Source organism: Oryctolagus cuniculus, chromosome 3, assembly GCF_964237555.1.
Source record: "Oryctolagus cuniculus chromosome 3, mOryCun1.1, whole genome shotgun sequence".
Classification (NCBI taxonomy): domain Eukaryota; kingdom Metazoa; phylum Chordata; class Mammalia; order Lagomorpha; family Leporidae; genus Oryctolagus; species Oryctolagus cuniculus.
Genome location: NC_091434.1, coordinates 18,255,947 through 18,268,032, shown reverse-complemented (window position 1 = coordinate 18,268,032; position 12,086 = coordinate 18,255,947). Strand labels below are relative to the sequence as shown.

The 12,086-nt window shown below is 40.8% G+C and overlaps 1 long non-coding RNA gene across 1 annotated transcript; it reads left to right on the top strand.

Annotated features, from left to right (window-relative positions):
* Positions 1-4,579: 4,579 nt before the first annotated feature.
* LOC127491836 (uncharacterized) lies at positions 4,580-7,314 on the top strand. The gene is made up of 3 exons (XR_007920780.2): positions 4,580-4,905; positions 6,425-6,484; positions 6,566-7,314. It is a non-coding gene; the product is annotated as an uncharacterized lncRNA (long non-coding RNA).
* Positions 7,315-12,086: the final 4,772 nt, after the last annotated feature.

Sequence of the window (12,086 nt, the reverse complement as noted above, 5' to 3'; positions counted from 1 at the left end):
CACAGCAGAGAGCTAGATTGGAAGAGGAGCAACCGGGACTAGAACCCAGTGGCCATATGGGATGCCAGCACCGCAGGTGGAAGATTAACCAACTGAGCCGCGGCGCTGGCCCCTACATATTCTTTTTCATCTCTGATTTTGTTGATTTGGGTATCCCCCTCTTTGGTTTGTTCAGTTGGGCCTATTGTGTGTCAATTTTATTTATTTAAAAAAAAACAATTTGTCATTTATTGATCTTTTGTATTTTTCTTGGTTTGAATTTTGTTTATTTTTTCCTTAATTTTAATTATTTTTACTCCTAATAATTTGAGATTCAGTTTGTTGTTGTTTTTCTTGGTCCTTGAGATGCACTGATGACTCATTTGTTTGGTGACTTTCCAGTTTCTTGATGTAGGCACTAATTGCTATAAACTTCCCTCTTAAAACTGTTTTTGCTGTATCCTATAAGTTTTTATATGAGATTTTGTCATCTTCACTCATTTCCAGAATTTTTTTTTATTTCTCTTTTTATTTCTTTTATGACCCACTGTTCATTTAGGAGCACATTGTTCAGCCTCCACATGTTTGCATATGTTCTTGAGATTCTCAAGTTATTGGTTTTGAGCCTCAATCCATTGCTATCAGAGAAGGTGCATGGTATAGTTTTTATCTTTTTGAACTTGCTGAGACTTGCTTTATGGCCGAGCATATGGTCTATCCTAGAGAAAGTTCCATGCACTGCTGAGAAGAATGTATATTCTGCATCTGTGGGGTGAAAAGTTCTGTAGATATCAGTTAGGTTCATCTGGTCCTTAGTTTCAATTAACTCTGTTATTTCTTTGTTTATTTTCTGTCTGGTTAATCTATCAATTGATGAAAGTGGGGTGTTGAAGTCCCTTGTTACTATTGTATTAGAGTCTATTATCTCCTTTAGATCCATTAAGAGTTCTTTTAAATAGCAAGGTGTCCTGTAATTGGGTGCATATACATTTATTATAGTCGCATCTTCCTGATGTATTAATCTCTCAATCATTATATAGTGTTCTTCTTTGTCTCTATAACAGTTTTTGTGTTAAAGTATATTTTGTCTGATGGATACACCTGCCCTTTTTTTCCATTAGCATGGAATATATTTCTCTATCTTTTCACTTTCAGTCTAAATGTATCTTTGTTGGTGAGGTACATTTCTTATAGGCAGCAACTAGATGGGTCTTGTTTTTTAATCCATTCAGCCAGTCTGTATATTTTAACTGGAGAGCTGAGGCCATTTACATTCAAGGTAACTATTGATAACTAGCAGCTTGGCCCTGTCATTTCTCCGTGAATAGTCCTATATTTTTTTTAATTTCTTTCCTACTTTTACTGGGGAATTTTCTGTCTTCACATTCTTTCATGATGATGAATTTCTTTCTCTGTTTCTGTGTGTAGCACATCCTTTAGCATCTTCTGTATGGCTGGACAAGTAGTGGCAAATTCTTTCAATTTCTCTTTGTCACAGGAGGTCTTTATTTCACCTTCATGCATAAATGAGAGCTTTGCAGGTATAGTACTCTGGATTGACAGTTTTTTTCTCTTAAGACTTGGAATATGTCTCTCCATTCCCTTCTAGCCTATAGGGTTTATAAGTTGGCTGTGAGTCTAATTGGAGATCCTCTGAATGTTATCTGGCATTTCTCTAGGGTACATTTTAGAAAGTTTTCTTTATGCTTCATGTGGAGAGTTTGACTACAATGTGTCATGGTGAAGATCTTTTTTGGTCATATCTGTTAGGAGTTCTATGTGTTTCTTGAACATGGAAATTACTTTTTTCTACAAATTAGGAAAGATTTCTGTAATTATTTCGGCTATGGCCATACAACCCTGAACACGCCTGATCTCGTCTGTAATTATTTCACTAAATAGGCCTTCTAGTCCCTTCTCTCTTTCCACAGCTTCAGGCACTCTGAAGATCCATATGTTGGGTCATTTGATAGTATCCCATAGCTCTCCAACACTGTTTTTAAGTTTCTAATTTCTTCTTCTTATTTTTGGTCTGACTGTAAAATTCTAGAGATTTGCCTTTTAACTTGAATATTTTTGTTCTGCCTAACCAACAGTGTTGTTAAGGCTTTCCACTGCATTTTTATTTGATCTATTGACTTCTTCATTTCTAGTATTTCATTTTGATTTTTCTTTAAAATCTCAATTTCATGAGAAAAATTTTCACTCATATCATATATGGTTTTCTTTAGTTCATGGATTTTCTTCTGATTGCTTTTGATTAATCCTATGATTATTTTTTTGAATTCCATATCTTGCATTTCCTTAATCTCTTCATCTTCACATTCTATATTGAAATGTTGTTGTGTTCCTTTGGTGGGGGCAGAGGGTCATAGTATCTTCCTTATTCTTGTTTCTTGAATTTCTGCATTTATTTTTAGGCATTTGTAGATTTTTTTCCTGTGATGGCTTTTATCTTTGAGCTATGCCTCTGCAGCTTAGTGAAACATCTACAGTTTCAGTGAATACCAAGAGGTGTGTGGTGGGTGTGGCCAGAGAGCTCTGGTCAGTGCTCCAGGATGGGGTTAGTATCCAGGGTAACACCCAAGTTGGATGTGGTAGCTTTCCTCTGAGTGACTGAATGGAGAGGAATGGTCCCCTCCATTGGTGCAACCACCCCTTCTCCATCAAACTGAGGAACATCCAGGTGTTAGCTCCCAGTGTGTTCAATAGTCAAGCACACCACCATATGAACCACACATAGGATCTGCGCAGTCCTTCCTGTGAGTGTGGCTCCCTTTGCAATGAGCTTCTCTAGGCAACCAAAGAGCTCTGAGAGTGCACTGCAGCACCCTGCCTCCTCTCACACAGTCACAGTGTTTTCTCACTCTCAGCTCCCAGGGCTATCAGGGTCAAGGAGTGCAAGTGGGGCCACTCCACCCCACTGGCCCGTCCTGACTGCCGAGGGGTTGAGGTGCTCCCAGGGCTGCTATCCTCATTGTTCCAGCCCACTGGATTGAGTCTGGTCCTCCTGACAAGTATAGACACCATTGGGGAACATGGTTTTTTTCTCTCCGGTGAGATCTCTGGATCACAGGCGTGTACAATACCTGCCAGCCACAGCCCTGCTCACTTCACAGTTGTGCTGGGCATACACGGGAGTTCCGCAGGTGTCAGTTCCCTTCTGTAGGGATGGCTCCTCCTCCTCTCTCATTGCCCGGTTGGTGCAGTTGGCACAGTGGAGATTATCCTCGTCAGTTGCTCCTCAACTGCTGTGGTTGCCCCCACTGATTGGGTGGAGGACAACCCTAATAATTGCTGGGTGCACCCACCAAAGCTGGAGCAGTCCATACCTGTCTATGTCCAAAAATGGCTCCAGTCCTCCCACTGCTGGCTGCAGGTCACTATTGTAGGAGGGAAAAGGGGAGAAAGTGAGATACACTACATTTTTTCCCATGACCCCTGGATGAGCAGTCACCCCATTGTCCTGGAGGATTCAGGCTGGACTCAAAAATGCTCAATTCACTAAAATCTCCCTCCCATTGTATCAACAGTAGCATGAGCCGTGCAGTCCAATCTCACCTGGCTTGCCAGGGTGGGTGCTTTCTTCCCTGGATCCAAGCTGCTGGGTCTTCTGTGTCTCACTGTATCTTGCTGTGTGTCTGTGATGTCCACACAGGTCCGGGCCATTTTTACTGCTTTCACAGGAACTCCCACAGCAGTCTCCCCTGCAGCTTTCCCCTGAGGGTGTTCTTTTTCCACTTTTTTTTTTTTTTTTTTGACAGGCAGAGTGGACAGTGAGAGAGACAGAGAGAAAAGTCTTCCTTTTCCATTGGTTCACCCCACAAATGGCAGCCGCGGCCGGTGAGCTGTGGCAGGCGCACTGCGCTGATCCAAAGCCAGGAGCCAGGTGCTTCTCCTGGTCTCCCATGGGGTACAGGGACCAAGCATTTGGGCCATCCTCCACTGCACTCCCAGGCCACAGCAGAGAGCTGGACTGCAAGAGGAGCAACTGGGACAGAATCTAGTGCCCTGACCAGGACTAGAACCCGGGATGCTGGTGCCGCAGGCGGAGGATTAGCCTATTGAGCCGCGGCGCTAGACTGTCCACTTTTTTTATATTAATTTCGCCCAGCCACTGTAATGTTTGTTGCGGCATCTTTCTTTTTTTAAAACTTTTATTTAATAAATATAAATTTCCAAAGTACAGCTTTTGGATTACAGTGGCTTTTTCTCCCCCCTAACTTCCCTCCCACCCGCAACCCTCCCATCTCCCGCTCCCTCTCCCATTGCATTCACATCAAGATTCATTTTCAATTATCTTTATATACAGAAGATCAATTTAGTATATACTAAGCAAAGATTTCAACAGTTTGCACCCACATAGAAACACAAAGTATAAAGAACTGTTTGAGTATGAAGTACTGTTTGAGTACTAGTTAGGGCATTAATTTACATTGTATAACACATTAAGGACAGAGATCCTACATGAGGAGTAAGTGCAGTGACTCCTGTTGTTGACTTAACAATTGACACTCATATTTATGACGTCAGTAATCACCTGAGGCTCTTGTCATGAGCTGCCAAGGCTATGGAAGCCTCTTGAGTTCACCAACTCTGATCTTACCTTAGACAAGGCCACAGTCAAAGTGGAAGTTCTGTCCTCCCTTCAAAGAATGGTACCTCCTACTTTGAAGGCTCGTTCTTGATATGGAAGAAACTTAAAGAGACTGGGCCTCAAGGAAGGTAATTGAGTCATCAGGATATCATCTTGGCAGGTGGAGTAAGATCTGTGAGTTACAAACAGAGCCACTGAATCTCTGGCTCCTCTTGTTATGTGACCTCATCAATGTGTGCTCCACCACCACGATGCCACCCACAAGGAGGCTCTTTGCAGAGACTGAACACATGAGGCCACCCAACCTTGGACTTTCAGCCTCCAAAAGTGTGAGCTAAACAAACATATGTTCCTCCTATGATGTACCCAGCCTCAAGGATTTTGTCATGGGAACAGAATAGTGACTGAGACTGTAACATTTTACTAAGCGCTTACAGTGTACCATACATGTCACTGTTTGCCTTTCCTAGAGCATCCAGTTCATTTCCATGGGAAACTCATTAGACATGAGCATGCTGAAGCCAGAGGTGGGGGGAGGTTTATGTGACCATCCAAAGTTATATAGTTAGTAGGTGGCAAGAGGGCAAATGTGAAGGCCGTGATCTTAGGGATAAAGCAGTTCCAAGTGATGAAAATCTTTAAGAAAGGAAGCAGAGAGGCCAGCACTACAGCATAGTGGGCTTAGCCTCTGCCTGTGGAGCCACCACCCTATATTGGTGTGTGACCCAGCTGCTCCTCTTCTGAACCAGTTCTCTGCTAACGGCCTGAGAAAGCAGCGGAGGATGGCCCAAGTCCTTGAGCCCCTGCACCCATGTGGGAGACCCAGAAGAAGTTCCTGGCTCCTGACTTTGGATTGGCCTACCTCCAGCGGTTATAGCCATTTGGGGAGTGAAACAGAGGATGGAAGACCTTACTCTCTATCTATCCCTCTCACTGTCTGTAATTCTATCCCTCAAATAAATGAATTTTTTTTTTAAAAAAAGGAAGCAAGCAGAAAAATCCACACTTGATGCTATAGATAAGAGTCCTTAAAGCCAGGCCAGGTCTAGGAAGACCTGGTGTCACTGGCCTTTTAAAGAAACTCACTAAGTCAGCATTATTTTTATAAAAATTTATTATCATTTTATTTACCTTTTCCCCTCCCATTCTCTCATAGTGCATTGTGGGGTATTCCAGAGGCTATGCAGCATGCAATATCACACCAGACTGTGTGCTTGTGTGAGGAATCACCTGTCTTCCATTAACTCTGAGTAGATAAAATGCACCACTTTTATTCTTCATTTTTTAAGTTTGTAAAATATACTTATTTTGAGTACAATGTATTATTTGTGTTAATATGTAAAAGATTAATTTTAAATAAATTAATAATCATATATTTCTGTTTGAATTGCTATCATGGCAAATGTTGATTAATGTAATGAGGAGCTCCTAGGACTCCTCAGTGATTTCTGAAGTGGAAGGTCTCAAGACCAAACTAGATTAAGAACTGATCATGGAGGCAATGGAGAGTCCCAGAAATACTCTGATAAGAACATGGAATGGTCAGAGCTATTCTCAAGAAAGTTCAGGCTGCTAATAACATCTGCAGAATATGCAGAAGGAAGATGGAAGGTAGGAACATTGGGCAATTGTAGACATCTTACATGTACATTGGAGGGAGCCTGAGAGCCTCCTCGGGTGTGACCATGATCCTGGCCCTGCTGCTCATTTTGTGTTGGCTTTGGGACAAGTGATTTAACTCCTTTCTGTCTCACTTCCTTCTTCTGTAAAACAGGAGTGTAATAATTCATATCGCACATTATAGTAGATTTAGCACACAATGGTCAACTTTCTTCCCTCCTTCAATAGGACAAGGAATATTCTGTACTTGTTCCTGGAGTATACCTTGTGTACACTGTGGCCAATCAAGTAAGCAAGTGTGACAGGCGCAGAAGCTCGGTAAGTCATTTCTTTACATCTTCATTGATTGCTTTTGTTCCTCTACCATAGCTGTGAGAACATGTACAGGCTAACTTGTTGGAGGGATGTTAAGGGAACATGGACTCAAGCCCAGGAAATCTAAGACAAACCAACTGCATCTCATTCCCAAACATGCCGGAGAGCTCAGTCAAGATCAGCAAAGCCACATGTCCAACTGCAGTTCACCACAGATGAATGAGAGAATCTACATAAAACCTGAAGAACCGCCAAGTCAATCTGAAGGCTCATGAACAATATAGTACATGATTTATTACATATTGCTACATAGCAATAACTAACAAATGCAATGGGTAACTATGAGAAATAAATAATACACATAGTAACCATTTAAGTTTTAAACTAAGTTTCATCCTCTTCCTGGTCCTTATCTTGTCTCCTATCACACAAACACTGCGTGCTGGGAACCTGTCACCCAGCTGGAACACTCCCTGCCCATTGCTCACTCCTTGGGAATCTTTTCTACAAAAAAACTGCAGGCATCATTGAATTTAGGTCAGGAATTGTCTGTTTTCTGTGCCAGAGTTTTGGTAAAATTTGCTCTAGGATTCCCAAGTAAAATCTCAAGACCCATGTTTCTTTGGGAACAATGTTAAATGTGATGGCAGTATACAATGTGGTATGAGAATGTGCCTTCAGTTGAAGAGGGGTTGCCTGAGTGCTCATAAGCTGACAAAAATACCATTACCACACACACACACACACACACACACACATAGCCCTGATTCTGGTCAGCCTGCCAGCCACTACTCTTCCAGAATACAAAGAAATCATTTGGAGGACAACCTGTAGTAACGTCTTTAAGTCTCTGAAACCAAGAGTCATAAAACCATCCGTAGCAGGAAGCATTCAACATCCATTACATAAAAATGACCTTTAAAGAATATGGATTCATTCCAAAAATGGTTTCCTGGAGGATATATGTTTTACCTCTTATTTTCTGAGCTCCATCCCAAAAACAAAGTTCTCACTAGTGCCCACATTAGCACCATCAGCCCAGTTCCCTTTGAAGAACTGCCTTCCGGAAGTCAAAGAGGCACAGCTCGCCTGGTATCAGCCCTGTAAAACACAGACACTTAATAGATTGTAATTGAAATGGCAAAGCTTAGTTTTACAGATACTCAAATATTTGACTTAACTGTATTCTAAAATGTATAATTCAGAACTAAACTGAGTCCACAGCTTGAAATTTTCTTATTTCAGTGAATGGAGTCCTGCTGTTCCATTTTATTTTAACCAATGCAGCAGCGCATTCTCATTTGTTACCCCTTGGGGTTAAAATTTCAAATTAATGTCTGTCAGATTCATGCCCACAGTTTGCTCACTTCAATGCAGGAAGTAAGCATAATTTATCCTAGCGTTTGGCTGTTTCTCCCTCCACCTTTCCCTGGTCATCTAAAAAAATGCATAATTGCTTATTTCAAAAATCTGACAGTCAGTATATTCTACCTTAAATATATCTTAGGTCTTCAGAGGTCCAGTTTGACAGGATATTTCTTAAGGTTAGAGTATAATCAGACTTTACCCCTGCTTAAGGAAAAAAAAGAGATAAATAAGCAAATTTTTAGGTATTCAAAGATGTTAGGAGAGTTCTGAATGAGTGGTGTATTCTGTTTGCAACTGTGCAGATAAACTACTGCTAACGGCACAAATTTCTGTATTTGATAATTAGATTGCAAAAATAAATTGCGTTAAAGGAGCACATTTGTATTGACTTAGAGAATATATTTGGAAACTATAACCAGGCTCTGAAATATACCACACATACAAGAAATTTTAAAACTTGAGGTTATGTTCATCAACTCCTATTCTGTGTATACTTGTATGATCTTTCATGTGTAACTATGGCAAAGAGATTCCAAGCTTTCTTAAAAGTTTGTCTTCAGGATAAGTCCAAAATTTAGCAGAAAGCTTAAGAGAGGAGGACTAGAAAGATACAAATATTGTTTCTAGTTCTGCCATCAGCACCCTACCCAGTAAATTTGTTCCTGACTTTTGTCATCTACAAACCAGAATCATTCACTTGTCATGACAGAATGGCAGGAGATAACTGCTTTCCTCCATGTATGACTCATCATTCATTCCAATAAATCCTTGTGAACAAGGACAGCATAAAAATACAAGTAGAAGAAGAAATGTGTAGCATGTTTCATTTTAATCGCCATTACATCACATGTAGAACTTAATTGAAATAGTACATTTTGACCTGGCCATGAAAAGAGATCTGTGAAATGTAAAATTTGTGAGCAGTGTATTTATTTAGTCTGGTGGTTAAGATGCCTGCAACCCACATCAGAGTCCCAAGGTTCCATCCTTGCCTCTTTCTCCTGACTCCAGCTCCCTGGAGGCATCAGTGACGGCTGAAGTGACCGGGTTCCGGCCACGCAGCGGGGTGACCCAGGTTATGATCCTGAACCTCACTTTCAGTCCTAGCAAAGTCCCATTGTTTCAGGCTTTTGTGAATTAAGCAGTAGATGGAACGTCTTTCTCTCTCTCTCCCTCTTTCTCTCCACCACCACTCCAAACAACTAAAACTTTTAAAACTTTAAAATTTGTCTTCTGGTGGTTGTTGCTTTTATTTCCACTAAAGAATCTCTGTGACTAACATCCTGCCCTTTAATCCATTTCTAATGCTACTCTGAAACTAATTATGTCTAATTTAGGATGTATTATTTGTATGTTTTATGACCAGTCCTTTCTTTTACTCATTCTAATCCCAGCAAAGATAGATATGATTGGAGACAGGTGTGTGTTGATGTTACAGGCATTTTAGAGTAGAGGGGAAGGTCTCAAAAGCACAACAGGATCACTTGTTTTTCTTGATCTGTGCGATTATTTGTTCATATTGTACATTTTAACTTAATCTGGACTTCAGGCTTCTCTTGAAAACTCTGCAGATTGAAATGATGGTTGGGCAATAATCTACTGGGATGGAGTGATGGTTCCCTATTTGGATGAGAGATCTGTTTTCTAGTTCACCACAGTCCCCACAATCCCCACTGAAGCTGCTGGCTTCACTCATTTCCTCTCATCGAGTCATCATGGTAAGCATTTGGGATTGATCCACCTCACCTAGAACAGCCACTGGTGCCTCAGCAGTAAGTCTATGGAGAGCAACACTCAGGTGACTTGGGCAGAGCTAGCTCACGGAAGGGGGCAGGCAATTGCTAAAGATAAACTTCATACTCAACACATCAAACAGGGCATGGCTCAGATAGCTGCCATGAAGCACAAGGTCATTCCCCAAACAATTGCCTAACTCAAACATTCTTTATTAGAAAATATTTGTTAGGTGACTTTTTAAAAATTATAAAGACTACCATACCAAGAGTTAGGAGAAACTAGCAATGTTATAACACGGTCTCCAGTTCAGAAGTTGCAAGTTTTAAATGAAAATAGCTCTGGCAAGGAAGAAGAAAGGATTGTTTAAGAAAAGGTCATCATAAACAAAAAACTATAATTTTCCCAGAATAGATGAGAATGGGTACAAGAAAAGAGAAATTTAGACCTAGAAACATATATGATCTCTATTCAAGCCATTTTGAAGTGATTTTATACTTTTTATCATCATTAGTCATAGTACCAAGCAACTTACCAAGCAGCTCCAAGCCATTGTATTACAATTCTGAAATGTTATATTGAAGTATTAACATATCTTTTAGGAAGCACCACCATTGAAAATTCAGGATGTGTTAGCTTGTGAGGATACTTCAAATGATAGGAAACAATTACTATTGGGTTTGAAAAATGGCCCAATTCCAGGGGCTTGGGATCAAACAAGGGAAATTCACCAAGACAATCTCAGAAGTTTTGCTTTATAAGAAGCCAATACTGTAATGTGCTTACCTCTCACTGTCAATGCTAGGCCCCATACTAAGTGGATTACAATTTGGGACTCAAATATGGGCAGAAATAGCTGGGGAAAAAACAGGTAGAGTTGATCAGTGATTGTTAAATTGAATTTGGGTCCCAAAGAATAATATCAAATACAGATCTTGAATGTAAGACTTACGCTATAAATCAGATTCAAATAGGCAAGCAAAGGTCAGGCTTTATAAAATGCATGCTAACAGCATTTACTGAGTGTACATCACTTACTGGACACTACTCTACCCTCTTTGCATGTATTGATTTAAGTCTCAATATCAGCAGTGTGTATTACAAGAAAACTGGGACTCAGAGATGTTAGTTCATTTCTGCACCTTACCAATGTACTGTACTGTCTCAGGAAGAGGGCAGCATCATCCTGTAGGACATTCTGTGATGATAGAAATGTTCTACACCTGTCCTGTCCTACACAGTAGCTACTGGCCATTGAAATGAACATATTGGGTCTGGCGCTGTGGCATAACAGATAAAGCTGTCTCTTGCAGTGTGGGCATCCCATCTGGGCACCAATTCATGTCCCAGCTCCTCCACTTCCAATCCAGCTCTCTGCTATGGCCAGGAGAAGCAGTAGAAGATGGCCCAAGTCCTTGGAACCCTGCACCTGTGTAGGAAGACCTGGAGGAAGCTTGTGGCTCCGGATCAGTGCAGCTCCAGTCATTGCGGCCATTTGGAGAGTGAACCAGGATGAAGACTCTCTTTGCCTCTGCCTCTCTGTAACTCTGCCTTTCAAATAAATAAATATGTTTTTTTTTTAAAAAAAGAAAGAAAGTATTGGGCCCTTGAAATGTGATAGTGTGATTATGTAGGTTAATGTGAAGAAACACACTTTTTATTTAAGTTTAATTAACTTAGATTTATATTTAAATAGCTACATGTGACTAGTTACTACTGAATTAATTGGACATCTCAGGTTAGAGGTCAGACATGAACCTCGCTAAGACCTGTAAGAACACAAATAGTGGGCCTCAAAGGAAGGCAAATATTTGCAAAGCCAAAGCCATCTTTCTAATCAAACAAGTCTCCTGTTAAAACCGTCCAATGTCTCTCTCACGCTTTCAAAGGGAAAACACAAACTCTTTCATACAACATCCTAACCTCTTTGCAAAATGCATTCTCTTTGGTCTTGTAGTCCCATTTCTTCTTAGGCTGGTACAACCATTCCCCACTCGTGATCTCTTTTTGGCAGCCCCTGAACCCAGCAAATGATGATCCACACTTCGTGCAGGGCCAGGTACTTCCTCTTCTTTTCCTCTTCCACATTCCCCTCCTTTCAACCTGCCCAACTCAACCTTTGAGGCCTAATGGCGGAGTCACTTCCTCAAGAACACTGCCCTCTATACTGAACCTGGCAATGCTTCTCTGCTTCCCTGGGTCAGCATGGTGTCCTTAGCAGACCTCTATCCCACAGGTATAAGGATATTTCAAAAGCTCCTGGGAAATGGAAACAAAAGATAAATTCATTTTTGTGTAAAAAAAGATTTGAGACCCATGCATTGTATTTTCTTAATACATATTTTCCCATGAACCTTTTCAAGTTCCCTTGTATTGCAATGCTTATTGTTTGGATTCTTTTCCTAGGAAACTAACTTTTTTGAGCACAGGGAGTCTAGATCTCATTTCTAAATCCTCAGCTTCTAATCTGTCA